The sequence below is a fragment of the Petaurus breviceps genome, unplaced genomic scaffold (assembly GCF_028583685.1).
Source record: "Petaurus breviceps papuanus isolate PSGF00001 unplaced genomic scaffold, PetGlider_PUasm1.0 140, whole genome shotgun sequence".
Lineage (NCBI taxonomy): Eukaryota > Metazoa > Chordata > Mammalia > Diprotodontia > Petauridae > Petaurus > Petaurus breviceps.
Genome location: NW_027185698.1, coordinates 46,477,405 through 46,500,377, shown reverse-complemented (window position 1 = coordinate 46,500,377; position 22,973 = coordinate 46,477,405). Strand labels below are relative to the sequence as shown.

Sequence of the window (22,973 nt, the reverse complement as noted above, 5' to 3'; positions counted from 1 at the left end):
CACATAAATTACACTTCAAAACATCACAGATCTGTGATTTCACCATGAACTCCATGTAGGCCAGGGGGTCTTAAACTGGAGCCCATGACCTTATTATTTAAAATATCTCAATAACTGTACCTCAGTATAATTGATTTCCTTCAAAATTTTATGTATTTCACTTTATGCACTTAAAAATAGTATTCTGAGGAGTCCCCAGACTTTGCCAGGTTATCAAAAAAGTCTATGACACAAAAATGGTTAAGAACCCCTGATCTAAGCACGTCACAGTTCCCCTCCCCCATTCCAAGGTATACCATTTCATGAGTTGCTAGAGCCAATCCCTCGAGTGATACGCTCCAAATGAAGGTAGTTTAGTCTTTGAATGGCAGACCTACAGTCTGTCATTTGCCAATACCAGAGAGAGACCTTTCTAATTTACCCACCCCAACTTGCAGTACCACTGGAAATTGAGAATATAACACTGCATACAAACCACAAAAAGCCATTAGAAGAACACTTTGTCAAGGTGAGCTCTACTCTTCAGAAGAAAAGGGAGAACTTCTCCCTTAGTTTCACAATTTTCCTGTGAAACACTTAACACTTTGACTGATAGTTGGAAAAGACACTTCACTACCCAAATCACTTATTGTATGATGATATAGACTCTCCAAGAGCTATTCTATTTTTTTAAGTCACCACAATTCATTCAAGAACATCTTTACCAAGAAAAACAATGACATCCCTACATCCCAAATTATTTCCTATCATGTAGTTTTCAAAAAAATCCCAATATTTTAAAGGCAATAATTGCCACTTTTGCACTAGACAAAAAAGATACATCATCAGTTAGTATTAACATTTAGTCTTTAGAATAACCCTTAAGAACTATTTTTTTTAAAAACTCAGTACTTAGATTATTAGTGAAAAAACATTCTACCATATTAAATCTAAAAATTACTATTAAAACTAATTATAATTTGCATCTGAAATTTTTAAAAAAGTGACTTGCCTAGAGTCCTATGGCAAAGAACTGTATGAGGCAGCATTTGAAATCAAGTCTTCTAGACTCCAAGTGGAGCGTTTGATCTACTCTGCAAGAGATACCTGGCTCTGTTCATCCTTCTCCCACTTTACTTGAAGTGACCTGCTCATACTAGTATGAAAATTCAGGGGTTTCATGAAAATAGATCTATCTAGTAACCACATAATCCCTGAACCTCATCTATCTCTCAAAATCTTTCATTAAAAAGTATTGCTCCTTTAAAATTTAGAAAAATAATTTTCACATTTGCTATGAAATGCTACAAGTACTAATCACAGTAAGCAGTTCTGTACTACATGAAGAATTTACATAAAGCAAAGCTTCCCTGGCTACTATAAGAATAAAAACTACTGTACTTTGAAGCTTTTCATCCAATCGTCCTTTGTACCACTTAGTGCTGCTTGATCCCATCACATTTAGTGCAGTCTTATCTTCTTGTGACTGCAGGTCTCATGGATAACTGCCTAGCATATAAGCTTCTCCAGTGGCCACTTATGTTCACCTTTTTTGCATCACACAAAAAGACCAGTAGCATTGTTAACATGAATGCATAATACTGACCTTCCCTCGTCTTGATAGGACTGGAATCACAAGCACTCCACTCTGTCCTGTTGATAAGCATATTAGAAAAGAAATTAGTACTAATCTAAATGCTTATAATTTTTAAGGATTTCTATATGAATTGAATTTTTTTTCCATTTTTGAATCCCACATACATCCTTTTCAAAGAAGTATGTCATATTATTTTGCCCCTTCATACAAAGGTTAATTAATAATGTTTAGCAAAGTGTAATGGCACTATTTCTTTCTGACTTCAATTACCATTTGTGGTTCCATCATTCATGCAGTCTCCCACATTCATGACCTTAAGCTTATCTTTGACTCTTTCCTCTCCCCTAAATTCTCTTAGGCAAAATGGCCAGGCCCTATACAGATCCCATCTCTGCAGTATCTCTCACCACCTCTCCTTTACTCTTGATTAAGACGGCTGCCACCCCCTGCCCCACTCCATACAAATCCCCGTTACTTGCACTGCAGCAATAGCCTCCCTATAGCTCTTCCTCTCACCATCATTCATTCCACAGCTGAAATAACTTCTCTTATTTACCTAGGCATTCCATTTATCCACTCAAAGAATATTTTAATAACCCTCTTTTGTCTAATGAGTAAAGGTGAAACTCGTCTGCCTAGCATGCTAGGCTTTCTACAATCTAGTGTTACCCAATCCAGGCAACTTTTTCCATATAATTCCTCCATATACACCCTACTTTCCAGCCACATAAGACAACTCCCCACTCCTATCCCAACATGTCCTGCTCTCTCAAATACCTGGACCTTTGCAGACAACTCTACCTAGGCACAGAACGCATATTTCTTCTCATTTTATCAAATTCCTACTTTAAAAAAAAACCCAACTTGAAATCTCCTCTAAGGAAATCTCCTTCCCCACCTCCAATGAACCTACAATAACAGTGAGAAGTAAGGTTATGCATGTAAATTATATATACTCTTACCAAACTGAAAATTTCTCAAGGGTAAGGCATGTATCTTTATCGAATCTTGTCCCCTATTAATCCCAGTACTCTTCATACAGCAGGCATTTAAATGTTGGTTATGGATGAATGTTTACACTCCTCAAAGAGAAAAAGCATACAGTAAAATATCACCTTAAGAGCAACCAGCTGAAGAAGTGTTACTCTTTTAAAATCTGGAGGTTGGTGTCTGAGTTTAGAAAGAGAAAAGGAGGATATGGGGGTGACAATGGTGAAGAACTGAGAAAGAAGGAAAAGATCATAGGACTGAAATTTAGAAGGAAATTGTGAGGTTATTTGGTCCAACTCTAGCGAACTAAGATCCTGGGAAGTTAAAAGGGGAAGGTGAATAAAATTGGAAGAAATTAAGTCATTAATTTATAAAAAGCTTAACACAGAACCAAGTTAATTTGGGAGGGACAACTTGATATATTCAATTCAATTTAGTTCAATAAACAATTTTAAAGTGCCTACTATGTGTAAGGCACTGTAACAAGAATAGGGGATACAAATACGAAAAAGGGATCTAGTGCCTACCCTGAAGAGTGGAAGCCCTCTATAAAAGGAATCACAGGGGAGAGGCAACTGAGTTGAGGTGCTGAAGAGTTATAAGCCCTCATAAGAAGTTTCCCACAGAAGTCAGGAAAATGGAATTAGAATTTCAACTTTATACCTTAGGTGACACACAAATCAAATTCTCTAGGCCTCAGTTTCCTCACTGAAAAAAAATAATATCAACTCTGCCTAACTTATAAAACTGTTAGAAGGATCAAGTGAAGACAAGTAAAAGACGACTACAAAATATGAAACACCACAAAAATAAAAAGTATTTCTCTACCACCTCATAAACTTGGGATGAATGACTGAACAGGTATGTATTAAATAATTACTAATTCAGCTGCTGGGAGGGTAGCAAGACATAGGGTCTTTAGTATGTAATAGGAAGTCAGATAACTGAGAGAGGAGCTTAAAGCAAGTGGCAAAGACCATAGAACTTCACACCCCCTTGGCAGTAAGGTGGTCTTCCATCTCACTTCCATCTCACTGATGACTCTCAATTTATCCAGCAGATGAGGGTGGCCAAATCATTCTTGCTCACCAGCTGCCTGGTGGGGTCTGAATAAGATTGGATGAAGGGGAAGGAGGTGAGCTAAAGGGAAGGCAACAGGGAAAGCATCTCCTGCTAGAAGGTCTTCCAGCCTAGCCATAGTGTTAGAGAGCAAACTATCATTACTTTTTAGCTTAAAATAATTTGAGTATATGTTTCAATCCTAGATGAAGCTCCTTCCTGTTCCCACTTCCAGAATCTATTTCTCTCTAAACCATGTTCCACATAACTAATAAACTGATCATTATAAAGCAGAGGTCCATCCATGTCACTCTCCTCAAGAAGCTCTAGGATAAAATACAAACTTTTCTGTGTGTCTGTTTTAAAGTCATTCATAACCTATCTCTGAGTCTATTTTCCAGGCTTACTGGAGATCACTCTCCTTGACATACTCTTTATTTAGCCTAAGCAAATTGGTTTGCTTGCTGCTCCCCAGAGATGACAGGCTATCTCCCTTCTCCGTGCCTTTTCACTCCCATCTCCATATCTTTTGGACTAGTCTCCCTTTTCACTTCTTCCTCTTGGAACAACAAGCATCCTTCAAAGCTTTGAGAAAGTGCTATTTCCTACATAAAGTCTACCTCGATTCCCCTCAAGTTGCTAGAGTCCTCTCTTTCATCAATAACTTGGTATAGACTGATCTTTGTGTGCATCATACATTCCTCCCCCAATGGAATAGACACTCTTTAAAGGCAAGGGCTTTTACAATCTATCTTTGCAGTCTGAATGGTTACACAGTGCCTGGCATACAGTAGGTGCTTAGCAAATGCTTGTTGAGTGAATGAATGATTCACATTTAACAGTTTAACTAAGTCCATCTTATTTTTAGCACACAGAGTAGGCAGCATGCAAACTGTATCACTGAGGGAATCATTATATGATATGACCTAGTCTAGAAGAAATGACCCTCCCTAGCTCTCTAGCTTTCTATTCTGCAATAGCTTACTCATATCTTGTATAATAACCACTCTCCCCTATGGAGAATCTCTTAGGATAAATAAAATCTAATTGCATGGAGTTATTTCATTACCCCAGTTAAATCGATTAATATACACCTTAAATAAAATATTGGTATGTTGTTTATCATAAAGGTTTTTAAAGTTGACAGGGTACCTAGGCCTGTCTATAAAGTAGAGCATTAGGCCCTTGTTAAGCAATATATTAGGGCAGTCAAGTGCTCAGTGGATAAAGTGCCAGGCCTGGAGTCAGAAAGACCCATCTTCCTGAGTTCAAATCTGACTTCTAACACTTACTAGCTGTGTGATCCTGAGCAAATCACTTAACCCTATCTGCCTCAGTTTCTTCATCTGTAAAATGAACTGGAGAAGGAAATGGCAAACCACTCCACTATCTTTGCCAAGAAAACCCCAAATGGGGTCATAAAGAGTCATACACAGCTGAACTGCACAATTTCCCAAATGTAATCCACCCCTACTCATTCCTAATCAATTTTGGACCTGACTCACTGAACACCTGCAATGTGTGTCTCATATATGTGTATTTACATACTAATATTATGGATCAGCTTTCTAACAGTATGTCATAAATCTGGATAATAAGCATTTTTAAAATCCATTTAACGTTTCCTATATGGATTCCTGGCCTGATGATCTGTTTTGAAAAATCATGCACCTTACTGAAGATGCTCTACAATATGCTGGGGCTTGCTACAATTCGCACAAACTAATGTATCTACAGGTCTCACTGAGCGGAAATCCTTGGGGGCAGAAACTGTCTTTTGCCTTTCTTTGTGTCCCAAGAACTTAGCAGTCAACAGGCATTTAAATATGTTTCTTGATGACTTGATTTTGCCATTGTATACAGAACCCCCTTTCATTAGGGCCCTGGATGAGCCCATACTCCACGGTTGTGGCAAACACATATATATAGCAAGCATATTTTTCCTAGTTTCATGCCCTGTTTAATATGAATAAACAGAGGGTCACTGGACAGTTATCTCTGTGGTTATATTCACCAAAGAATCTTGAATGAGCTTAACATATGAATGATAGGCTGAGGTCCAACAGAAACGGTTTGCAGGCTTTGTTCTATTCTGCTGTGTCAGATGCTTCTTCTTAATCATTAACATAGGGGCACAGGGTATTTTCCATACCTTTCAGTTAACTCTGTGACTACAATGATGTGAAGTGCTATTCAGAATCATTTGTGAAGGGCTGTCTGCTCCATTTCCATATTTTTGAGGATCTTTTCCATAGACATACTGATAATTCTTATCAGGATTTTATAGACTAGACAAAGAAGAATCAATAGCCTAATGTTGAGAAACCCCAAAACATAAATCACCTAGGAAATAATTACCCAGTTGATAGGAGCTGCTAGGAAAAGTATAAAGCAGTCTGGCAGAAATTAGGCACAGACCAATGTCTCACACCATTTTACCCAATAAATATAACATGGACATATGCCCTGCATGTTAAAAATTAAAGCAAAAAAAAAAAATAGAAGAGAAGTTGATCATATCCTCTTGTACTGATGGGTAGGGGATGAATTAGTATTAATGAACAAAGAAAAGAAGCAATTAAAAAGAAAATGAGATAATTTTATTGCATGAAATGGAAAAGCTTTTGAACAAATAAAATTAATATTAACAGATAATATGAAAGAATAATCCACATTACCAATAATAAGAGAAATGCAGGTCAAAACAACCCTGAAATTTCACCTCATACTTAGCAAAATGGCAAAGATAATAAAAGCCAAAAAGAGACCATGTTGGAGAAGTTGAGGAAAGACAGACCCACTAATGCACTGTTGGTAGAGTAGTAAACCGGTAAAAGTACCATGGAAAGCAATTTGGAATTTAGTCTCTTCAACTAATTCAAATATACTTGATGCCTAATGTCACTCCATTTCTTCTCACCCAAGAATAAAAACGTTGACTGACTGACTAGAAATGTCTTGCTGTGCTCACACTTAGGTCATATTGACTTAATGGAGGTATTATCACCTGATAAAGGTATCAAGGCTAACTAGGACAAAATGGATAACTAGGATTAAGTGACTCATTTGACCTTTGCACAAAGAATTGAAAACACTGTAGTTGTCAGTCTTTTGGGGAATGTCTAAACAAATTGTGGCACATGAATATAACAGAAAATGTTAATCTGTAAGAAATGAAGAGCATGTGTGGCAAGATTTATGTGAACTGATACAAAGTAAAATAAGCAGAGGAAGAAAAAACATTAAAATAAAACACAAAAAACAATATACCAATATTGTATTATAACATAAACTCTAACAATGTAAATGTGAAGAGCAACAACCACAGAATAACTGAAACTAAATGTCATATACTTATTAAGAAAACGCTTGGCCCAGAAGAGGACATAGGAAAGAAAATTCCTTTTGTTCCCTAGCACACATCAGGGTCCACACTTGTATACTGCATATAATGTCAGATTTTTTTTTTTTCTTGATTAGTTTTAGTGATATTTTTCTTCTCTTTTTATTTTTTGAAAATTATTTCTTATAAGGCATGGAATTCTGGGTAGTTGGAAGGGAGAGAAACAAAATCTAGGAGATATAACAACAGAAGACATAAAAAATCCACTTAAAGATTTTGTTAAGATCAGAGAGATATTTTGGGAGCATTAACATAGTTCATAATTTTTCCACTCTTTTGGTATTTCCCAACTTGAGATGCTAAGCTTCAGTGCTTTCCAGATTATATGATGTTTCCAGTAGGAATTTCCTTTGAATGTCCTTGGTCTGGTCCAGCTGGCATTCCACATTCCTAAATTCCATTTTTAAAAATTCTTCCCATAGCACTTCAGGGACTGAGGTGTTAAGTCTAAATATGGTGGTTCCTCTCTCAATGATGGCTCACCATAATTATATATAAACATATAATACAATTATAATACAATTGAATCATCAATGAAAGCCATCAACTTGCTCCAGCTTCTATCATAAAATAGTAGTGGCAGCTGCTATATTCTAATTAACACAGATAATTCTGTCAAGTAGCCAGACACAACAACACTGCAAAATGGAAATTTTATGGTACTACAAAACTGATTAAAAAGTTTGTGGAATAGCTTAGGATCTTAAAGCAACTAACTCTCAAAAGTCAAAGCACTATATTATAATTTATTTGTATGAAAAGGATATTAGGATATGAGTTGCTACTATTTGAAAAAAATATTTTGAAGTTGAAGGGTTAGTTACTAATCATCTATACCATTAACAGTTTCACATTCATGATGACAGACATTTACACAAAGTTTTAAAAAATATCCTGTGGAATTACTTACTAGTCCCTTATCAATAAATTCTAAATCTTAAATGTTAAGGTGACAGGACTGTTAAAATGAATCAGAAAAGAAATCAACAATATTATTCCACTGCTATGTCAGCTCAAAGAAATGGGCAGAATGTACTCATTTGATACCTGTACGGAACTAATGTGCCCAAAAAGCAACCACTAACTCAAGACAGTGGAAAAAGGTTGAAAGATGTGAGTAAAGGAAAAATATCAGCAAATGTCAGGATGTGACACAGGGAAGGCAAGCCAGAAGGAAGCAAACCAAAATCAATGCCTAGTCAAGTCTACCAAATAAGTTGGAGAAGAATGTCTAAGGAGACCAAGAAAATTCACATGCCAAGCTGAAATACAAACTCTCCAGGAGGGCCAAAAAAAGAAGAGATGTAATTAGTGGCAAACCATAAGAACAAACATTTCAAGGTGACAGATTCTCTGGGAGGGCATATTTTCTTGGAGGGGAGTTCTGGGGTGGGAGTACATACACCCTTTGGTCCATGTGGTAGAGAATGCTATCTATAGAAATGTGTAGACCAGACTGATGACAAATCGTACATTTAAACTACATAACTGGCCATTAACACATGGGCAATGTCTCACACGGTAATCCAGTATGAAGATGGTAAAATCTGATCAGCTGGCATAAAAAGAAAATCATTTATTCAACACTAACATATCTGTTCCATTTTCCATTTTGCTTATTTTCCTCATGGTTTCATATAAAAATATACTCTAAATAATCTGGGTGAGATTCTTTACAAACTCTGCAGGCTCATTTTTCTCCTTGACTGTTTCAAGAGATAACCCTGCTTATAGCTTTTATCTTCTGCCTCTTAGTTTCAATCAGAGCTGCCCTTTATTCTAGTGTCGGTTGAAAAGGAGACTGAAAGTGTGGTGCCAGAGGCAGTTTCTGGCTTCTTTTAGCCTCTTTATTGTGACAACTGTTTCACCTTTGCCAAATTTCTTTAGTAAATGGTGACTGAGTAAACAAACATCTTTCCCCCATTCCACATCTTGCATAAAGAGATCAAATCTGGAAGATGTTCTATATGAAGTTCAAGTAAAAGAACTCACTATTTGGGACAGTGGTGCAAATGCCCTGGAGTCAGGAGGACCTGAATTCAAATCTGACACTTGACACTTACTAGCTGTGTGACCTCGCTCAAGTCCCTTAACCCCAATTGCCTCTCCTCCCTCTCCCCCACCCCCAAAAACTTAAGAACTCACTACTGATAGCAAGGGTTCTCAATGATAGTTATAAATGCCAATGGATCACCTCTATACAAAAGATTTTTTGATCTATATGTACAACCCTGCTGTCTCCCCTGAGCTCCAGTCCTGCAACAACAATTTTTTATTACACATTTCAATTCAATGGGATATATCAAACTCAAGACATCTAAAAGAGAATTCACTATCTTTCCCCCAAACCTACTCTCTCCAGAACTTCCTTATTTCTGAAAAGAGAGCTACCATGATTTCAGTCACTAGGGTTCCTAACAGTGGAGTTGTCCTTGACCTTCCTCTCTGTCACCTACATATCCAATCAACTCAACAAGTACCAAGCATCACTTACACTATGGCAAGTATTGTCCATTCTACCCACACAGCCTCCCTCACATTCATCCCCTTCTCTGTGATCTTCTGGATGCCACCTTAGTTCAGGTCCTCATTACCTCTTGCCTAAATTACTGCAAAACTCTTCTAATTGGTCTCTCTGCTACCAGTCTCTTTCTTCTCCTATAGTGACAGCTCAATAAATGCTTGTTAAGCAACTGTCACAAGTGCAAAAGTGAAGTTGCTAAAGCATAGTTCTGATCCCATGTCATTCCCCTATTCCAAAAGCTCCAGCAACTCCTTACTGCCTTTAGAATAAAGTACAAATGGCTCAGCTGGGTATTTAAAGCCCTCCCCCACCTAGCTCCACAGGACCTTTTCAGAGTTATTAGACATTACTACCTTCACATACTCTCTAGTTCAGTCCATTTGGGTCCCTCACACATGACATTCCACTTTCTACTTCTGTGACTTTGCACAGGCTGGAATGTGCTCCCTCCTCCTCTTCTCTGCCTCTTGGAATCCATCACATCCTTCAGAGCTCAATTTGAGCACCATCTCCTAAACAAGATCTTTCTGGACACTCCTGTTCCCCCAGCCCATGCTCATAGGGCCTTTCCCTGTGAAAAATCAATCACTTGATACAATGAGTATTTACTTGTATGTGTCTGTATTGTTCCCCGATAGAGTCGCTCCATGAAGGAAAAGGTTTTCAGTTTAGTTTTTGTAACCTCTGTATCTAGTAGAGTGCCAGGCAGACTAAGTGTTTAATTAAAGTTTATTAACTGATTTTTTAAAAAAATCATACATGGAGATCTAGTTCAACCTTCTAATTTCATAAAAGAGAACACTGAGACCCAAAGAAATGTAATGACTTGCCTATCAAAACTAGAATTCAAAGCAAGATCTTCTAACCAAATCTAGTATACTTTCCACTAGATGTTACTAAAATGAGCCCTGGAGCATCATACTTCCTTCAACAAATCAACAGAAATGGCAAAGAATTGACGTAGTCATTTGTAATTTTTTAAAAAGTAGATGAAAACATATTATCCAGGTTATGGCATGCTGTTAGATGAAAGCTTGTTGAATTAGATTTTTTAAAATGTGCATTCTGTACGGATACTATCTGATAGGGCCCCAAATTAAGAAGAGGTGGCTAAAAAATCTGATAAAACTTGGGGAAACTTCAATATGCTTTCAGAGAATCACAGAATTTCAGAGCAGGTAGGGACCTCAGAGATCACTCTTAAGAGTCACTTACCTGACCCTTCTACCCATCAACAACATCATGAACAAGTGGCCATCCAGCCTCTGAAAAAAAGTTCAAGAAGAGGGAACTCATTGCCACCCAAATCAGCAGATTCTATTTTATGAAAGCTCTTATTGTTAGGAAGTTTTTCCTTAACTGAATCTAAAATTTATCTCTACAACTTCTACCCACCATTCTTACAACTGTACTCTGGAACCAAGGGGAAGAGAAGTATCATCCCAATTCCTCCCGACAGCCCTTCAAATGCCTGAAGAGATATCCTATTACACAAAAATCTCTTCTCCAGGTCAAACATTTCTAGTTCTCTCAATAAATTGTAGGGGAGACTAGCAATCTGGGTGGGCCATGGGTTTCGGTAAGGAATCCCTTAACCGGAGAAATAATGGCCATGGAATAACAAATGTCCCACGAAGACACACTCTTGCTTAGCTGCTATCAGAGAGCAAATGCTTCTCATGTTCTGACCTGCTTTCCATTTTCAAGGCAGTAAGTGAAGATACCTATGCAATAGCTAGGAGTGTTTTTCGACTGTGATTCTCAAATGCTCCTTTTTACAGTGTTCTCAAAAGCATTATCATATTTCTTTCACCTTTTCTAGATTTCTTGGAGCCTCTCAGGTCTACTTTTTTGCTTGGCCACCTTATACAAGGGACAAATGCCCAATCCATGACCATCTGTCCTCTGAAAATTAATGTGTAAGGATGGAGCTACTACCCCTGAGCCTCCTCTCCTGAAAAAAGCTAACAGAAGAATAGACAACATGAATACTGTTCAGGATGGTTTATATGGTAGGAGACAAAGCTCTTTTAGAGTTGAGGAAGAGCTGCTCAGCCAATGAATAGAATTAATATTTTCACTCCACCAGGGAAACTTAAAGATAATTCCCCAATAGTTACTTTCCTTAGCTCCCAAAGGATGTAATTTGCCTATAAGTTCAAAATTCTGAAGAATAAAATAATTCAATAACTTTAAAAAATTATGTCCAGTCCCCTACCATCCTGATCCTGTTCACCCTCCTTCTAGCTGTTAGTCAGGTTATCAATGACCTTCCTAAAATGTAACACCCAGAAGTGAGGAGAATCCTGCAGCACTGGGCTGACTGGGATAAAGGAGAGTAGAGTTAATGTTTCTTCTGTTCTAGACAGTAGGCCTCTTGTAATCCAGCAAGAAATAATATTAGTTTTTGGTCTGCCATGTCACATTGTACATAGTCCTCAAATACCAAAGACTCTTCTGGAAATAAGAATTTTATTTTAATCTAATGTAAACTTCATAATTACGCTGTGTAAAAAGGGTTTACTAAGGAAATTCATAGGAAAATGGTTCAACCTAACTGAAAGAAAAAGCTACTTAAATAGTTTAGTACAGGAATTATTTACACAAAATTTTCAAAATGAGTTTTATCTACTTATCATAGCTATGACAAAACTCTTGCCCTAAAATGCTATCCTCAGCAATATACTTAAAAAGAATTAAATTCTCTATTTTCCACAGATTCAGATTTTCATATATGCCCATTAATCTTAATTAATGAGCTCTAACAGTAATCATGTAAATCTTTACAAATACCTAAAGGAGAAAATCCTTGACAGTCAAAGAAAAAAAAAACTACTACTAATTTATAAGCTTACTTTTCCAACTGTATGAAATTTTTATGAGAATAATCCACACACAGTCATGGCATCATTAGCATAGAAAAGGCAGGCTTCTACAGTAATATTCTGTAGACAACCACAATTTAACCAGAAGAGAAGACCACAACTTTACCATCACACGACTGCACGAAAGAGATATGGAATACAAGATCCATGCTTATTGCTTGCAGATTTTTTTTTTTAATTGACTTGTTGGGGTGGCCAGGTAGTACAGTGAGTAACAGTGCCGGCCCCAGAGTCGGGAGACCTGGGATCAGTTCCAGCCTCAGATACTTAATACCCACACAAAATAACTGGCCATGTAACCTTGAGCAAGTTACTTAACCCCACTTGCTTAGGGGCGGCCAGGTGGCGCAGTGAGTAAGAGCATCAGCCCCGGCGTTGGGAGACCCGGGATCGGTTCCAGCCTCAGACACTTTGGCACCCACACAAAAATAACTGGCCGTGTAACCTTGAGCAAGTTACTTAACCCCAATTGCTTTAAAAAAAATTTACTTGCTAGAGCAAAATGCTTCCTTGAAAGATCTTTTCCAACAAGGCATCTCCCATTCTTGTCAAAATTATCCAGGACTTCTTGAAATAAATGGCATCTAAAGACCTACATCTATATCAAAATTCACAGCTTTATATAAATGAGTGATTCCAAAATAAAGAAAATCTGCAAAAGCCAGAAAGTAGGAATGGGAATATTCAGAGAGAGAAATTTTTATAGATATTCCCAGTAATTACTTAGAAGGAAAAGAAGCAAAATCTATGTTAGTGCTCTTGATTAATAAAATAGAAATATTCCTTTAAACAGATCACAAAAACACAAACATAATGTACTCCATCCTACTTCCCAATGTTCTATTTGGGAAATCAAAAAATTGCCCATAGAAACAGTTAACAAATGCACTAGACTGAAAATGATGAGCAGAAATTTTGGTGTTTGAAAATAATTGCTGGAATTTGACAATGACTTCTGGTAAAAGTGAAAAGAACCTGGGCAAAAAAATAGGTTAAGAGTAGCATCTTATACCATACGACACAATAAATGCTTTTATTTTTTATTTTTTGAATTTTATGCTTATTTTTAGTTTACAACATTAATTTCCACAAGATTTTGAGTTACAAATATTCTTCCGTCTTTCCCCTACCCACCACCCCAGAACAGTGATCATTGAATACCCCTACCCCCAATCTGCTCTCTCCTATATCCTCCCCCATTCCCTCTCCAACTTCCCAGTAGGGCAAGATGGATCTCCAGTCCCCAGTGCCTGTATATCTTATTTCCCAATGCATGTAAAATAATAATAATAATTTTTTAAACATTTGATTTTAAAACTTTGAATTCTGGATTCTTTCCCTTCTTCCCTCATCCCCCACACTTACTGGGAAGATGAGCAATTCAATATATATTGTACCTGTGTAGGTATGAAAAACATTTCCATAGTGGATATATTGTGAAAGACTGACTGTATTTCCCTCCATCCTCTCCCACCCCCCACACTTGTTCTATTCTCTACTTTGATCCTATCCCTTTTCTTTTTTTTTTCCATTTTTCAAATGCTTTACTAACTTCTAATTTACATCATTCATTTCATCCAGATTTTGAGTAACAAATTTTCTCCCTATTTTTCCCCTACCCACCGCCCCAAAATAGCAGTCCCACAGGATATCCCCTCCTTCAATCTGCTCTCTCCCATATTTTCTCCCATACCCCTTCCGACTTTTTTCAGTACAGCATGGTGGATCTCTATGCCCTAGTGCTTGTATATCTCACTTCCCAATTACAAGTAAAATAGTGTTAATAATAGTATGTATATATATATATATATACACATACGTATATATGTGTGTATATATATATTTAAACATTTTATTTTAAAACTTTGAATTAAAGATTCATTCGCTTCTTCCCTTGTCACCCTCCCTTACTAGGAAGATAAGCAGTTCAGTATAGGTTGTACATGTGTAGCTAATGCAAAATAATAACATGGTAGATATATTGTAAAAAACTGACCATATTTCCCTCCCTCCTATGCCACCTCCCACTTGTTCTATACTCTACTTTGATCCCGTCCCTTTTCAAAAGTGGATGCTTCTAACTTCCCTCCCCCCAAATCTGCCCTCCCTTCTATCATCCCCACTCTTATGCCCTTCCCCACTACTTTCCTATAAGGTAAGATACCCAATTTAGTGTGTAGGTTATTCTCTCCTTAAGCCAGATTCAATGAGAGTAAGGTTGACCCATTCCCTTTTGCCTTCCTGTTCTTCCCCTCCATTATAACAGTTTTACATTGCCTCTTTTATAGGAGATAATTTACCCTATTCTGTCTCTCCCTATATCCTCTCATTATATTCCTCTTTTACCTCTTAATTTTATTTTTTAAATATCACCCTTTCATATTCAATTGATGCTGTGCCCTCTATCTATGTATACCTGTACACATACATACACACACTCACATATGTATTCATATGCACATATATTGTCCTAGTCATATATATGTGTGTATACACACACACACACAGACACATATACACACATTTATATTCCCTTCAACTATCCTCATACTGAGCAAAGTTTCATAAGTTACAATTATCGTTTTTCCATGTAGGCATGCAAAAAGTTCAACTTTGATAAGTTCCTTATGATTTCTTTTTCCTGTTTACCTTCTCATGCTTCTCTTGCTTCCTGTATATGAATATCAAATTTTCTATTCAACTCTGGTTTTTTCATCAAGAACGATTGAAAAAGTCTTCTATTTCATTGAATGACCATATTTCCCCCTGAAACAGTATACTCAGTTTTGTGGGGTAGGTTATTCTTGGTTTTAATCCCAGCTCCTTTGACCTCCGGAATATCCTATTACAAGCTCTTCAGTTCCTTAACGTACAAGCTGCTAGATCCTATGTTATCCTTATCATGTTTCCACAATATTCAAATTGTTTCTTCTTGGCTGCTTATAATATTTTATCTTTGATGTGGAAACTCTGGAACCTGGCTATGATATTCCTAGGAGTTTTCTTTTTGGGATCTTTTTCAAGAGTTGATCAGTGAATGCTTTCAATTTCTATTTTGTCCTCTGATTCTAAAATATCAGGAAATTTTCCTTGAGAATTTCTTGAAGGATGATTTCTTGTTTTTTTTTTTTGAACATGGCTTTCAGGCAGTCCAATAATTTTTAAATTTTCTCTCCTGGATCTATTTTCCAGGTCAGTGGTTTTTCCAATGAGATATTTCACATTGCCTTCTATTTTTCCATTTGTTTGGATCTGTTTAATAGTATCTTGATTTCTCATAAAGTCATTAGCTTCCATTTGCTCCAATCTAATTCTGAAGGAATGATTCTCTTCAGTGACCTTTTGAAATTCTTCTTCCATCTGGCAAATTTGGCTTTTTAAGGAATTATTCTCCTCATTGGATTTTTGGGCCTCTTTTGCTATTTGAGTTAGTCTATTTTTTAAGGTGTTATTTTCTTTAGTCAGGTTGTTGACTCTCTTTTCATGATTTTCTTGCAACATTCTCATTTCTCTTCCCAATTTTTCCTCCACTTCTCTCACTTGGTTTTCAAAATCCTTGAGCTCCTCTATGGCCTGTAACCAATTCATATTTTTCTTGGAAGCTTTTGGGGCTGGAGTTCTGACTTTGTTGTCTTCCTCCCGTTCCATGCTTTGATCCTTTTTGTCCCCAAAAAAGGAATCTAAGGTTTGACTGCTGTACTTGCTTTGCTTCCTTTGCTTGCTCATGTTGCCACTCAATTACTTGACTTTTGAGCTTTTTGCCACAGTAGAACTCTGCTTCTAGAGAGGAGAACTTTGTCCCAAATTGCTGGGGTTTTCACGGCTGCCACAGCTATTACTTGGGTACTCTCTCTGAAGCTTCCACAGGCTCTAGCACCTAGTCACAAACCCCAGGACCTCCACCCAAGACAGAGATCCAGATCCAAGCAGGTTAAGGCAAGAGCGATTACCCCTCAGAATGGTCGCTTGGCCCCCTATGATCTGCAGGCCAGGAGCTCTGAAACAGCCACCCCATAGCAGCTACACGGCCACAGCATCTCCACTGCTTCTCATTTTTTCCCTCCAGGGGGCAGAGGCCAGACCGCACTCTTGGTCCCCTTGTTCCCACAAAGTCCACATTGACATTTTACTTTGCCTTTTGCATTTATGGGTTGATAATTCTGAAAACTGCCATAGCTGCTGAAGTCTACTCCTGCCACTGCTGGTAGGGGCTGCCCTGAGGCTAAAACTGTGGGCTGGGTTCTGCCCCCAGTGTGCTACTATGGACCCTTCCTGCCAGGCTGCCTTCTGCAGAAGATTTGTTTCTCTCTGTCACTTTGTAGGTTCTGTAGCTCTAAAGTTTGTTTAGAGTCATATTTTATAAGTATTTGAGGTGGTTATGGGGGGAGCTCATGGAGTTTTCCTGCTTCTCATCACCATCTTGGATCCCCATAATAAATTCTAAATGGATATTCAACAAATATTAAAAGGTCACATCATAAAATATCAGAGAAAAATGGATGGAATTTCCTTTTTTTGGTTAGAAGAAGAATTCATAACCAAATAAGGAATTAAAGGAGATATCAAAAGACTAAATAGAGAATGTCACCTATTATAAAAGTGAAAAGCTTTTGCAGGAACAAAATCAATGAAGGTATGATGAGAAGCATTATTTAAGGGGAAGAATGTATAAAAAATTTCTGATAAGAGTTCAATAGTTAAGACAGACAGATAGGTAGGTATAGCTATAGATATAGATATGGGGTTGGTTACATAACACAAATATAAATGACTGAGGGTTATTATACAATGCATAAATGTTAGTGAAGGGTTAGGAACAAAAAGTTTTCAACAGAATTTTAACTTAATAACACTCATACAAAAGACTGCTCCAAATCATTAATAAGAAAAATGAAAATTAAAATAACACTGAAGTTTTCCCTCACACTTATTAGCAAGTTGAGAGAGATGGTAAGAGTCAATGTTGGAGGGGCAGTGAGCAGATACAAATAATACACTATTAATGCATCCATGAGTTGGTCAGACTATTCTGGAAAGAGATTTGGCATTAAATTTAAAAAGCAAATAAAATGTTCAAGCATTTTCACTGAGATAGCCCATTAATTTATCTCCAATGAGGTCAAAGACGGAAAAGAGATGTCCCATATATTCTAAGATATTAAATTAATCAAAAAAATTAGTCTAAGATATTTCTCAAACTTCTACAACGTGCCAGATTCTGGGGATACAGAGAAAAGCAAAATGAGTTTCCATTGTCATGGAGTTTTCATTCTGACTGGGAAGAGGAACATACAAGATACATATGGAGAAAACGCAAGGTAAATCATGTTATGGGGATGGGAATCTGAAGATCTTCCCTGCCCCTTGGCCCCTCGATAGGCTTAAACATTCCCTGATTTCAAAATATACTTTGGTCCCTAATAGGCTGAATGTGGTCACCTGGAGCCTGTGGGGGGAGGCTTGGTTTTCAGGAATGCCCACACCTTGGTGCTCTGTGATTGGGCAGTGGGTCAAGAGGGTTGTGACATTCTCTGAGCCAGAAGAAGGCTATATTTACCCTGATGTGATGTTTTGCTTTGGGGCTCATTTTGGGAAGAGTTGTATGATTTGACCAGATGAGACTCTGGGCAGCCATTGAGCCCCCCAGCTTTGAAAACCCAAATGTTGGTGCTTCCCTCTCTGGTAACTGGCTAGGTATGGACGTAGTGGTCAGACAACTGGAAGCCCTATCTGCTGATCTGTTTCTCTGTCTGTATTTTTTGTGTGCTTGCAACTTCTGTTTGTATTTTCTGAAGTTTCCCCTGAAATAGGTAAATGATATATGTTTGATTAAATCAAGATTATTAACCCATTTTGAGTTGCTTTCCTTTAGAAAAGCAGATCTAAGAACCTGTGCTAGCAGCCATCCTGGGTATGTTAGGGTGCTTGCTACTATAAATAACCAAAAGGCAGGCTCTAACTGCTAGGGGTACTGTTTAGAGACTCCTCCAGAAAACGGCATTTGAGCTGAATTTTGAAGGAAGTCAGGCATTCTAAGAAGTAGAAGTGAGGAAAGAGGGCATTCCAGACAAAGAGGACAGTCAATACTAAAAAGACACAGTGATGACACATGGAGTACTTGTGTCCAAGACACAGACCTTTTGTAGCTATAAAACTGATAGCAAAAAACTGGAACCCATGGATTAGGAAATGGTGAATGGTTAAACAAATTGTGGCACATGAATGTAATGAAATAGTATTAACCTTTAAGAAATAACAAGTATAAAGAATTCAGGGAAACATAAGAAAACTGATATGAACTGATGCAGCATAATGTGGAACAAGGAAAACTATATACAGCACTACAATAATATAAACAGAAAAAAAATTATAATGAGTGATCTTGGTTCCCAGAACAGTTAAGAAAATGCTCATCACTCTCTTTCTTATTTGTGTGGGGGCAGGGATGGGATGAGATGAGGGTATGGGTGTAGAGTATTAAATACACTGTCAAACAAGGTTTAATCTTCTGATTGTTTTAAAACTATTCTTGTCCTTTTTTCTTCATCTTTGTTACAAGGTGTATGTAAGGAGGATTTTGTTATCCTTTTTAGAGTTCAGTTTCTCAGGATCCATGGCCATGGCAATATCTAGTTTCCAGGTGTTAGATAATAACTCCCAGAATAGCCCCAAGGATCCAAGATAGTAATTCCTAAAATCATAGTGATAGACAGTCCTACTGAGGTTATGCCATGAGATATGGGGGTGACATAATTGATATTTATTACGCTTGCACAGAATGATGATATTGCTAAAGGTGATCTGTGAGCTTAATGTTGACAAGATGCTTTCTTTGTCTGTTACACTATAAAGCAAGTGGGCACTGGTCAGTGAGTGGGGAATCTGTGTGTACCTTGACCGGCCCCCATCACGGCTTGAGAGGAATCCACAGAGGAACCCATTTGAGATTTTGCATAGAGAAACGCATGTACCTGCCTCAACCGGCCCCCATTGAAGCCTGAAGGGATTTAGAGGAGTGCAAAAGCTGTACCTGTCTCAACTGATCCCATTGAGACATAGGGGTAGTTGCCCCCTCTTCTTGTGGGCCCCTGTGAGAAGGGAATGCTGTAGGAGTTAATATTCCCATTATCAGTTACACCCTTGTGAGAAGAAAAGACTAGAATAAAATAAGATTTTTAACCCCTCTGAAGGTGTCTGCCTCTTTGACCAGATCAACAATGAATGTATTAGAGGCTGGAGTCTCAAAACTCTAGTGACTTCTGTGTGTTATCTGTGAAACACAAGGGAAGGTACACTAGGTGAAGGGAGTAATATATCCAGAAATGAGAGTGAAATAAAAATTAAAAGCACTAATTTAATTTTTTTTTTATTTTAAATGTTGGATAGGAGAGAGCAGATTGGGGGAGGGGATATACAGTAGGATCGCTGTTTTGGGGTGGTGGGTAAGGGAAAGACAGAGAAAATTTGTAACTTAAAACCTTATGGAAATGAATGATGTAAACTAAAAATAAACAAAATTTAATCTCAAAAATTTTAAGTGTTGGAATATCTAGAAATGATCAGATTACAAAAAGCCTGGGTTTTTTAGGCAACAAATGTAATTTTGTATTAGGGGGCAGACCTAGACATGCAAGGAGAGGGTACAGGATCTAAACATGAGATTTCGTTGGAATAAACAAATTAAAAATAAGAAATTCTATTTCTATTAATACTGATCTATAACATAAAGTCTTAGAAAGAGGCTTAGGGACAACAACAAGTTAAGTGACTTGCCTAGGGTCAGTAGTTATCAGACACTAGACTTGAAGCCATTGCCTTCTTAACTCTGAGGCTTGCTCCCTAGCTACTATATAAGACTTTCATATGTGAATTTAAGGGAAATAAACATATTTTCTCTTCTGCCAAAATAGTAAGTACTGAGAACCTAAGTCACATAAAAGTTGTTGCTAACTATACAGAAGAGAGTATCTTCCCCTTCATTTTTTTTTTGAAACTTGTGTTTAGTCTTCCTATCAAGTAGTTATCTCCTGGTAACACAATATCAGACCACAAAGCATGAAGCAGCCAGCTTTTCCCTTCACCAAATGGAAACTAGAATTAGAAAAAGGAACATGAATTTGCATTAAGATCTATTCTTTCCTCAATTTCTAGTGGCTGGCATCTTTCAAAATTGATTTAAATCACTCAGTTTTCTTTGTGCATTTTACTAACAAACTTGAGATTGAAAATGTGATAAATCAAAAACTAAAACCAATCATTAAAAAAAGAATTATTTTATCCTAGGAAGAATTCCACTACATTCACGAATGTATAATGCTACTTCATTCTATAGATAGTTAGGGGATAGACACCATTACAGTGAATGAGTAACTATAGTCCACCAGCTATGAAAGAAGAGATCTTTATCGTAGTAGATTATCCAAAGTCTTAAGTCCTCCACATCAAACTGCCAATAAAATTTTAAAAAAACCACTCATATGTTCAGTCCAAAACAAGCCTAGTTATTATCAACACTTTGCATGATATTTTACAAACCCTTAGGTGCTATATTAAGATTGGCTATTATTACTATTGTTATTACTACTACTATGTGCTAGGCAAGATTGATAAGTAGCATTAAGGACACAAAATATAAACAAAACCTACTAAACACATCTTTGTATTGAGGTTCAAGATTGAAATTAAACATAGAAATGTTTTCAAATACTACTATAAAATATGCTACTATATATACTAAAATATACTACTATAATACTACTATACTATAAAAATGCTTTCCAGTACTACTATAAAAACTCCATAAAAAAGCAAAAGAAGAAAAAGAATAGGAATTAAAGCAATCAGTACGTACAAAGGCCACACACTAGAAAAGACGACACTACAGAACAGGAGACTCAGCCTAGCTAACACAGCAAGGCATCCTCAGGGGGAGACAGAAAATGGAATATTTTAGGCAAGTCCACCTCCCCTCAGGTGGGGAGCAAGCCCAGAATGGTCTGCAGTTAGATATGAGGAGGTGAGAAGTTATTCATTCATTCTCCCAGATATTAAACATAGGAATATTTGCTCTGTATCTCACTAAATGATTACAAGGCCCAAAGGAGATTATATGAAAGTCCTTTTTAGTCATAAAGTGTTACATGGCGATAAGATATGCATGAAATATTTCATGGACAATGAGAAGGGTGAAGAGGGAAGAAAGGAGAGGGTCTGGAATTGTTTTTACATGTAACTGGGGAAAAATAAAATACTAAATTTAAAAAAATTTATAAGTTAACAAAAAATGCTTCATGGAGTTGAGCCTTAAAGAAAAGAAAGCATTTTAAAGATGGGAGACAGTATGAAGTCTATTTCAGCACAGGATACTATTTGAGAAAATGCAAGGAGATGAGAGAGGACACAAACAGGCAGTGGTGAATTGTCCGATTTGGTTAGAAGACCTGGACATATTACAGTGACTCATACAAAAAATAATGAGGTCCTGAACAAAGAAGGTTGCAGGAACAACAGGAAGGAAAGGACTTTGCAGAGGACTTTGCTGCTGGGAAAGTAAGACCTCAATGTTTTAAGCCTAGATAATTGTAAGGATGGTGGTTCCATAAGGAAAAGTCAGGAAAATTTGAAGGAAGCATTGGTTTAAGAGAAAGGATGATGCTTTCCATTTTGGAAGTACACTGAAGAAGGGATTCTTCCTCAGGTATGGGTTGCACTATATGTCCACTGAGGTCAATTCCAACTCTAAAATTCTTTGATTCTGAGAATGGTGAAAAAGCAAGCTAGACTACAATTACAAGAGAAAAAAACTCTAAGGCAATCTTGGACACTTAGTTTGTGACCACTATTAGATCTTTTGGCCTCTCTGAACTTGTTTTCCTAATATGAGAAAATATGAGAGGTGTAGTTAAACATAAATTCACTTTTACAAGAATATGGGGATATTTGAAAATGAATATGATATAAAAACAAAAGGCATCCATAAAAGGGGGGGGAATGTAAAAACAATTATTCAATTTTACGATGTCTTTAAAACTCATTTTAATCGTATATCTTTTATTAATATGACTAGTGATATGGATTAACATGTATACTTAGATGTTTCAATAAAATATTTTTACATTTAATGGAAAAACATTGTGATTATAGGGGACTCAATGTCAGTTAAGAATGTAATATGGCAGACAAAAACACTATCATGATCTTAGCCTTCAAGGGAGGTACAGTGATCGAGATTGGTAGGGTGGTTAATCCTGCTATATTCTCCCCTCAGTCCATCTTATCTAACGAATTGCATTTGGTTCTGAGCAGCACACTGTAGAAAGAACATTAATAATTTGGAGGGTGTCCAGGGTAAAGTAACTAGAATAATGAAGAACTGTGAGAGGACAAAAACTAGACACAATACATGGAAATGAAAAGAGAGCCAAGATGAATTAGCTAAGATAGAAGGGAAAGCTCCAAACAATGAAGAGTGTCCCAAAATGCAGTGGGATCCTTTTGATTAGAGGTCTTCGAGATGACTAGATGACAATCTGTCAA

The 22,973-nt window shown here is 37.1% G+C and overlaps 1 protein-coding gene across 7 annotated transcripts in view; it reads right to left on the bottom strand.

Annotated features, from left to right (window-relative positions):
* CTBP1 (C-terminal binding protein 1) overlaps nucleotides 1–22,973 on the bottom strand; it is a 473,381-nt gene that overhangs the window by 429,280 nt on the left and 21,128 nt on the right. For 5 of the 7 annotated variants that reach the window (XM_069071532.1, XM_069071498.1, XM_069071506.1 and 2 more), the window contains exon 2: nucleotides 1,586–1,632. The exons of the other annotated variants lie outside the window; for them this stretch is intronic. The gene's annotated coding sequence lies outside the window, so the exon portion shown is untranslated. The remainder of the gene's footprint in view (nucleotides 1–1,585; nucleotides 1,633–22,973) is intronic. 7 annotated transcript variants of the gene reach the window in all.